Below are 10,000 nucleotides of genomic sequence, written 5' to 3' on the forward strand. Positions count from 1 at the left end.
AATAACATAGTTCCCCACTTGGGTCCTGGTCAAAAGTAGTATTCAAATCTATACCGTCTAGCTCTGACCATGACTGTGTGTGTGTGTGTGTGTGTGTGTGTGTGTGTGTGTGTGTGTGTGTGTGTGTGTGTGTGTGTGTGTCTGTGTGTGTGTGTCTGTGTGTCTGTGTGTCTGTGTGTCTGTGTGTCTGTGTGTCTGTGTCTGTGTCTGTGTGTGTGTAATGTGCAGAGATTGATTGATCTGGTCTGGTTTTAGTCTCGTGCTCGTATTGATCCAGGCACGATTAATTGATCGTGGAACCTGGCCCTCAGGCCTACTAAACAATTAGTTGATCATTGATTAGGATGACTCTCTCCTCTCCTCTCCTCTCCTCTCCTCTCCTCTCCTCTCCTCTCCTCTCCTCTCCTCTCCTCTCCTCTCCTCTCCTCTCCTCTCCTCTCCTCTCCTCTCCTCTCGTCTCGTAACAGTGTATTATACATTCAAAGACCATCTGCTCTATAAGGTCATGCTGGGGTCTTCTTAAGGTCGCGCCGGGGTCTTCTTAACCTGGCCATGCTATGAGAATGGGGAAGTCAGTCTGTGAACGGGGGAGGAAGAAGCACAGACGCTGGAGCATGTCTGCCACTCTTTCAGCGCAGGTGAAGCACGCCTCTGTTTCATGCAGCACGCCAGAGCAGCTCTTCCACTTATAAAGATTGCTTTGCTACCACAAAGGAAGGCATATATATTATATTCCGTCGGCTCTCTCCTGTATACTGTAGCCTCTGTAACTCACAGCGTCACTCCAGCAGACTGACGGTCATATTGAGGTTATTACTGAGTTGAACTGTGTAGAGTTCAGAACGTTCCTGGGTAGGGACTAGAGTGTGTGTTGTATTTTTAGTAGGTCTCTCTCTCTCTCTGGTTTGATTTCCTGTGAATTCTGAGGGAGAGAACAGCACCCACACATTTACATTGTAGTCATACATTGTAGTATACTGCCATGTCCACTGGTAGTACAGCTATCTCCCCTGCTGAAAAAAAACACAACAAAAAACACAACGAAGGCTGGTCACCAGCCAAAACACAACGACCAGTTGGTGACTGGCCTTCATTGTGTTTTGGATGGTGACCGGCCTTCATTGTGTTTTGGATGGTGACCGGCCTTCATTGTGTTTTGGATGGTGACCGGCCTTCGTTGTGTTTTGGATGGTGACCGGCCTTCATTGTGTTTTGGATGGTGACCGGCCTTCGTTGGGTTTTGGATGGTGACCGGCCTTCGTTGTGTTTTGGATGGTGACTGGCCTTCGTTGTGTTTTGGATGGTGACCGGCCTTCGTTGTGTTTTGGATGGTGACCGGCCTTCGTTGTGTTTTGGATGGTGACTGGCCTTCGTTGTGTTTTGGATGGTGACCAGCCTTCGTTGTGTTTTGGATGGTGACCGGCCTTCGTTGTGTTTTGGATGGTGACCGGCCTTCGTTGTGTTTTGGATGGTGACTGGCCTTCGTTGTGTTTTGGATGGTGACCGGCCTTCGTTGTGTTTTGGATGGTGACTGGCCTTCGTTGTGTTTTGGATGGTGACCGGCCTTCGTTGTGTTTTTGGATGGTGACTGGCCTTCGTTGTGTTTTGGATGGTGACCGGCCTTCGTTGTGTTTTGGATGGTGACCGGCCTTCGTTGTGTTTTTGGATGGTGACCGGCCTTCGTTGTGTTTTGGATGGTGACTGGCCTTCGTTGTGTTTTGGATGGTGACCGGCCTTCGTTGTGTTTTGGATGGTGACCGGCCTTCGTTGTGTTTTGGATGGTGACCGGCCTTCGTTGTGTTTTGGATGGTGACCGGCCTTCGTTGTGTTTTGGATGGTGACCAGCCTTCGTTGTGTTTTGGATGGTGACCAGCCTTCGTTGTGTTTTGGATGGTGACCAGCCTTCACTGTGTTTTGGACACTGGAGACCCTGCTAAGTCACATTATGCTGGCTTGCAAAGTGAAGTGTTATTCCTATTGGAATACAACCTGAGTGGGGCTATCCAACAATTAGAATCTGCAATCAGAATGACAGCCAGGGTTTAGCAAGATTTAAGAAATGAGAATATCTAAACCAATTACACTGGAACAACCATTTCAGTAACGAGTCCACCCGACAGATTGGATTAGTTTAGAAAAAAACAATGATATGTATCTTTGTTTAGCCTGAGATACATTAAGACATGGAAAATGTGTACATGCATAAACATAGATATTGAAACAAACAATTCCACAAATCTAACTGCAATAGAGCATGCTGGGAAATGTAGTTAATGATGGGCGTGGTTTTGCAGACCAGCATACAAAAAAAAGAGAAGAAAAAGTTATTGAGGAGTTGTTTGCCAGGGTTGAGGGGGATTAGTGGATCAGCTTTTAATAGCTGCAGGATTAGTTGGTAGGCCAACTGTTTCACAAAGTGTAATGAATTCAAACTACAATACGGTAGCTGATACACAGCCAATACAGTAGGTGGATGCATATGCACATATATTTCTTAGCGGACCGCCATAATACAGAAGAAGAAGAAGACAGGTGAGAGCATATCAGAAAGGGTTTGTTACTGCTGTAATGGTTGTGAAGAACCAGCCCGTTCTTTCCCTCTCCTCCATGTTTTTCTTAAATGCCATGAAATGCAACACTGTTAAAAAGTTCCTGTAATTTTTACGATATACTACAGGCTACTGGTTGCAGTGAAAGTACGGTAAACAACAAGAAGCTGTATTTTTTTTACAGCTGAATTAAAACCTGTTAGGGTCAGACGTTCCGCTAGTGGAACGCCTCACCAATATCCAATGGTAGAGCGTGGCACGAAATACAAATACCTTAAAAATGCTATAACTTCAATTTCTCAAACATATGACTATTTTACACCATTTTAAAGACAAGACTCTCGTTAATCTAACCACATTGTCCGATTTCAAAAAGGCTTTACAGTGAAAGCAAAACATTAGATTATGTCAGGAGAGTACCCTGCCAAAAATAATCACACAGCCATTTTCAAAGCAAGCATATATGTCACAAAAACCAAAACCACAGCTAAATGCAGCACTAACCTTTGATGATCTTCATCAGATAACACTCATAGGACATTATGTTATACAATACATGCATGTTTTGTTTAAACAAGTTCATATTTATATCAAAAAACAGCTTTTTACATTAGCATGTGATGTTCAGAACTAGCATACCCACCGCAAACGTCCGGGGAATTTACTAAATTACTCATGATAAACGTTTACAAAAAACATAACAATTATTTTAAGAATTATAGATACAGAACTCCTTTATGCAATCGCGGTGTCAGATTTTAAAATAGCTTTTCGGCAAAAGCACATTTTGCAATATTCTGTGTAGATAGCTCGGCCATCACAGGCTAGCTATTTTGACACCCACCAAGTTTGGTGCTAACTAAAAATTGGATTACCTTTGCTGTTCTTCATCAGAATGCACTCCCAGGACTTCTACTTCAACAACAAATGTTGTTTTGGTTCGAAATAATCCATAGTTATATTGAAATAGCTCTGTTTTGTTCGTGCGTTGAGGTCACTATCCGAAGGGTGACGTGCGGGTGCATTTCGTGACAAAAAATGTCAAAATATTCCATTACCGTACTTCGAAGCATGTCAAACGCTGTTTAAAATCAATTTGTATGCTATTTTTCTCGCAAAATAGCGATAATATTCCAACCGGGCGACGTTATATTCATTCAAAGACTGAAAGAAAAACATGGATTCGTCTGGTTGATGCGCATCTCCAGTGTCATTGTTCCCTACCTGACCACTCACAAAAACTCCTGCTGTTTTTCGCCCAGAGACTGCAGAGACGTCGTTCCACTTTCTGGCGCCTTCTGAGAGCCAATGGAAGCCTTTAGAAAATGTCACGTTACAGCAGAGATGCTGTATTTTTGATAGAGATGCCCAAGAAGGAGAACAAATTGTCAGACAGGGCCACTTCCTGTATGGAATCTTCTCAAGTTTTGGCCTGCCATATGAGTTCTGTTATACTCACAGACACCATTCAAACAGTTTTAGAAACTTTAGAGTGTTTTCTATCCAAATCTACTAATTATATGCATATTCTAGTTTCTGGGCAGGAGTAGTAATCAGATTAAATCGGGCAGGAGTAGTAATCAGATTAAATCGGGTACGTTAACTGCCAGTAACTTACTGGAAGCTTAACAGGAAACTAACTGCCAGTAACTTACTGGAAGCTTTACAGGAAACTAACTGCCAGTAACTTACTGGAAGCTTTACAGGAAACTAACTGCCAGTAACTTACTGGAAGCTCAACAGGCAAATGGATGTCATTAAATGAATGTAAAATTAACAGTAAATTAGTTGCAACTAGCTACCTTCACTGAACGTTTTTTTGAATAAAAATAATGCTTATAACAGGTGAAAACTACTAAGTATTCGTTGGGCCTCACCCTCTTGGATGGCAGGAAATTGACCTTCCTGCAACACCATCAGGTCAGTGAGCATGACAGCGATCAGCTATAGTAAGTTAGTGAAGATTTCATAGTAACTACTTGCAGCAAACTGACCTACTGCCATTAAGTTATTGGAAAATTCACAGTAACCTGTTAATAATGCAAGATTGTAGAAATGGGAGTGGATAAATGAGCTGTGAGAAACTGTGATTCATGTGTTTTCTGTGTGCACCAGGTTAATGCCATTAATGAAAGGGTTCTACATGGAACCAAGGGGGTTCTTCATGAGAGTGTTCTAAATGACACTCAAAATGGTTCCCCTTCATGGACAAACAACAGAATGTCTATTAGTTAAATTTTTTAAAATCTTTGTCATACCCACAGATCCAGTGACGTAGAAGGAAATTCAGGTCGCTGGCAACCGAGAGGTTGTGAGTTCAAAGTCCCAGTGAGGTTTACTCCCTCTCAAATAATCAGAATGTTCCTGGTCTGCTAAGCCACGCCCATCATTATCATATTTCCCAGCATGCTCTATTACAGTTATATTTTTTAGAAGATTTTGCAATATCAATTAACTAATTCCTCAATTAACTAATTAATCAATTAATGTATCTTATGGTACACAAAGATAAATCACTGTTTCTACAATCTGTTAGTTGGATTTATTGCACCTGTTGCTGAAATGGCTTAGATGATTTATTTAGTCTCATTCATTCATGGTTCTAACCCCGGCAGTCATTCTGAATGCAGATTGCGTGAATTCACTCTGGCTAGATTTCCAATAGGAATTAAATGCATCTTTGCAAGCCCGCTTAATGAGACTTGATACTGGTTTTATTTTAGCTTATGCTGGTCTCCAGTGTTCAGATCACAGTGAAGGCTGGTATGCCAGCATAACCAGCTAGACCATGCTGGCCGGCCAGCTTCACCAGCATGGATCAGCAGAGACCAGCTTTAAATTGATGCTGGTCTGTTTTGTTTTGTATTTCAGCAGGCTCAATAGAATACAATAAAATCAATGAACTGTATGACCTAGTAAAATCCCTGGCAGCTCACATTTTTTTTTTTTTTACATTTTTACATTTTAGTCATTTAGCAGACGCTCTTATCCAGAGCGACTTACAGGTGAGTGCAGGTTCTCATTCAGATGAATGGCTTTTCCCTTCCACAGACACAATGGATTGTATTTTATACAGCCTAGCCTAGTACAACTTCCAGCGCGCGTTTACGGTGAACACTGAGTCTGTACCTGCTTTAAGTTACAGTTATAACAGTGGTCGAGTAGGCTCCTGTGTCTATTTGATTCATAACGTAGACCTACCAGACTGGTCTACCATCAAAAACAATGGAGAAAATACCTCCCATAACATTTTAACATGGAAATAGCTGTTCTATCGTTCAGCCTACAGTATCAGCCAATGTGGGGTCTTTAAACAACATGCAGGGCTTCACATGAACCTGTTTATCCACTTGTCCGTCAGACAAGGAGGTGACTGAACATGTTGTTTGTGTTGTATGATACAAGAAACCACTTAACAAAATAAAATGCATTATTATTCCCATACCGTTATTACAGAGAATCAGACAAATTATGCTACCCTCTGCCTATTGGCTACTTAGCTTATTTAAGCATGTCTCAAATTAGAACACTGCCCCTTTAAGACCCCCCCCCAAAAAAAAAAGCTCTTTACCTGACTCGCTTCTCAAAGGTTTCTAGAAATGTACACATTTTCTTCTCTTGTAGGAAGCAATCACTCCCTCATTGCTGACTACAAATTATCTTTAACTTGGCTAATAACTCACTAACTAGCGAAGGACGTGAACAGAATGTACACAAGTCGCTACATGCAGCTCTGGCTTTGATCTCAAAACAAACACATCTACTCACGACCGCTCATGCTGTAAACACAGTCCAGTTCATCTCCTCACAACCACTCATGCTGTAAACACAGTCCAGTTCATCTACTCACGACCGCTCATGCTGTAAACACAGTCCAGTTCATCTCCTCACAACCCCTCGTGCTGTAAACACAGTCCAGTTCAAAGTAAATGGCTCAGATCCATAAATGGCAATGGTCTATTTGCATATAGGCCTACTGCAGCTCTGATTGGTTATGCCGCACCGGTCTGTGTAGACTACGTGCTGAGTAGTGCCTGTCAATGCAATAGAATCCTACTCCGATGTGTTCTGCCTACAACAAAATGTATTGTATAGTTAGTTTTGTTTTGGTATTTTGCATTGACAGTGGCTAATATATATTACTTTATTAAAATAGTCAGTTCAGTTCAGTAGAGTTCAGTTCAGTAGAGTTCAGTAGAGTTCAGTTCAGTACAGAAGAGTTCAGTTCAGTACAGTAGAGTTCAGTTCAGTACAGTAGAGTAGAGTTCAGTAAAGCAGTATGGTTCAGTATGGTTCAGTAGAGTTCAGTTCAGTACAGTAGAGTTCAGTTCAGTAGAGCAGTATGGTTCAGTAGAGTAGAGTAGAGTTCAGTAGAGCAGTATGGTTCAGTAGAGCAGTATAGTTCAGTAGAGTTCAGTTGAGCAGTATGGTTCAGTGAGCAGTATGGTTCAGTAGAGCAGTATGGTTCAGTAGAGCAGTATGGTTCAGTAGAGCAGTATGGTTCAGTAGAGCAGTATGGTTCAGTAGAGCAGTATGGTTCAGTAGAGCAGTATGGTTCAGTGGTTTACTGTACACTATTGTGACCCATTTTCCTGAATTATCCACAGCATCTCTAGCTATAGGTTGTTTCTCAATGTTTCCACTGCTAAGGGAAGACAACACTTCTACTGGTCAGGCTCTCGCAGACTCAAACATGACCGGAGTCGCGTTACCACGGTAACCTCTCGCACCGTAAAGGGGCAGGTACACTTTTTAAATCTCATCTGTGACTCGGGTCACAAAAATTTAATTCCAAAAAATATACCACATTACTTCCTACTAGTAATACATGTTTTAGAAACATTACAAATCAGCTCATCTGTTTTCTTTGTGTTTTGTTGGTGTAATTTTAACAACAAATATATATATTTTTTGGATGGTAAAAAGTTCAGGGTGGCTGTTAGATTTTTTAATCTACCTGCAACAGTGGCTGGTGGACCATAAAGTACATTTTAGGCCCTGCACACACACACACACACACACACACACACACACACACACACACACACACACACACACACACACACACACACACACACACACACACACACACACACACACACACACACACACAGATCGTACTGCTCAGAAACACATCTGAATGTTGCTCGTTACTCTTGAGAGAGAACAGACACTTTAGTTAACAAGTTATGTGTGACTGCGTGTTTGTGATGTCATGCATGGCAGTAACTCTCTCTCATCCTCCTCCTCTCTGTCTCTCTCTCTCTCTCCTCCTCCTCTCTGTCTCTCTCTCTCCCATCCTCCTCTCTCCCTGTCTCTCTCTCTCCTCCTCTCTGTCTCTCTCTCTCTCTCTCTCTCTCTCCCATCCTCCTCTTTCTCTCTCTCTCTCTCTCTCTCTCTCTCTCCTCCTCTCTCTGTCTCTCTCTCTCTCTCCTCTCTCTCTCTCTCCTCCTCCTCTCTGTCTCCGCTCCAGTGTCAAAAAAATCTCTCTCTCTCTCTCTCTCTCTCTCTCTCTCTCTCTCTCTCTCTCTCTCTCTCTCTCTCTCTCTCTCTCTCTCTATAATCTGTCTTGGTTTGCTGCTGTCTCAAATTGGTCCATGTATGTATGTATATACTTTTTCTTCCATGTTATGTTCTCTGATGTTATCTGTATGTGTTTTATTTCCTGACCTATTTATCATTGTCCATCGTCCATTGACATGTCATGTGTCCCATCGTTCATTCTGTACTGTTCTGTATGTTTTGTTTAAGGCAGTGTCTCCAAATTCTGCCCTCACACACCTGATTCAACTAATCATCTCATCACCTTTAGTTAAAAGGTGTGTTATGGGAAAACCTCTTTGGGTCTCCAGGACCAGGATTGGGAAACACTGGTTTATTGTTTGGAGGGCCGTTCACCAACCCTCTATACCACTAGCAGTGTTATTACGTCATAGGTATCGTTTTAAAGATATGTTTATTAAGTAGTAAATCAACACTAACTGGACAGCGATACGCAATAGGCTAGTGTATCACGTAAAAAGGGGGATTTGTCTCCCTCTTTCCCATTAAGATGACTTTCCAAGTCTGTCTGTCTGTCTGTCTGTCTGTCTGTCTGTAGCCACAGTAGTAGCGGTTTGTCTAGCGACAAACGAAGGTCTGTCCTTCCTTAAGATCTGCATGAAAGAGTATTAATTTATTAAAGATTTAATTTTAATTTATTAGAGTTTTAATTGTAATTTATTACGGCTATATGTGTTGTCCGCTCCTCTACCTGCTGTTTTATACTGTATGAAGTCTTAATTCAACATCATCTTTAATAAAAGCCATTGATCGATCAGAAGTCTATCATATATTGATCTGTTGAGCTGATTCTAAAATGGAACCCTATTCCCTATATAGTGCACTACTTTAGACCAGAGCCCTATGGCACCCTATTCCCCATATAGTGCACTACTTTAGACCAGAGCCCTATGGAACCCTGTTCCCTATATAGTGCACTACTTTAGACCAGAGCCCTATGGAACCCTATTCCCTATATAGTGCACTACTTTAGACCAGAGCCCTATGGCACCCTATTCTCTATATAGTACACTACTTTAGACCAGAGCCCTATAGAACCCTATTCCCTATATAGTGCACTACTTTAGACCAGAGCCCTATGGAACCCTGTTCCCTATATAGTGCACTACTTTAGACCAGAGCCCTATCGAACCCTATTCCCTATATAGTGCACTACTTTAGACCAGAGCCCTATGGCACCCTATTCCCTATTATAGTACACTACTTTAGACCAGAGCCCTATGGCACCCTATTCCCTATTATAGTACACTACTTTAGACCAGAGCCCTATGGCACCCTATTCCCTATATAGTACACTACATTTGATTGGGCCCTATGGAACCCTATTCCCTATATAGTGCACTACTTTAGACCAGAGCCCTATGGCACCCTATTCCCTATATAGTACACTACATTTGACCTGGGCCCTATGGAACCCTATTCCCTATATAGTGCACTACTTTAGACCAGAGCCCTATGGAACCCTGTTCCCTATATAGTGCACTACTTTAGACCAGAGCCCTATGGAACCCTGTTCCCTATATAGTGTACTACTTTAGACCAGAGACCTATGGAACCCTGTTCCCTATATAGTGCACTACTTTAGACCAGAGCCCTATGGAACCCTGTTCCCTATATAGTGCACTACTTTAGACCAGAGCCCTATGGAACCCTGTTCCCTATATAGTGCACTACTTTAGACCAGAGCCCTATGGCACCCTATTCCCTATATAGTACGCTACATTTGACCTGGGCCCTATGGAACCCTATTCCCTATATAGTGCACTACTTTAGACCAGAGCCCTATGGAACCCTGTTCCCTATATAGTACACTACATTTTACCAGGGCCCTATGGGGGAAAAGGGTGCCATTTGGGATACAGCCTTGGTCTGTATGTGACTGTAGTCTG

At 42.2% G+C, this 10,000-nt stretch overlaps 1 protein-coding gene across 1 annotated transcript in view; it reads left to right on the plus strand.

Moving 5' to 3' along the window:
* Positions 1-10,000, plus strand: part of LOC106604030 (serine/threonine-protein kinase DCLK1) — a 180,610-nt gene that overhangs the window by 138,288 nt on the left and 32,322 nt on the right. The window lies entirely within an intron of this gene.

This window comes from Salmo salar, chromosome ssa04 (assembly GCF_905237065.1).
Source record: "Salmo salar chromosome ssa04, Ssal_v3.1, whole genome shotgun sequence".
NCBI classification, from domain to species: domain Eukaryota; kingdom Metazoa; phylum Chordata; class Actinopteri; order Salmoniformes; family Salmonidae; genus Salmo; species Salmo salar.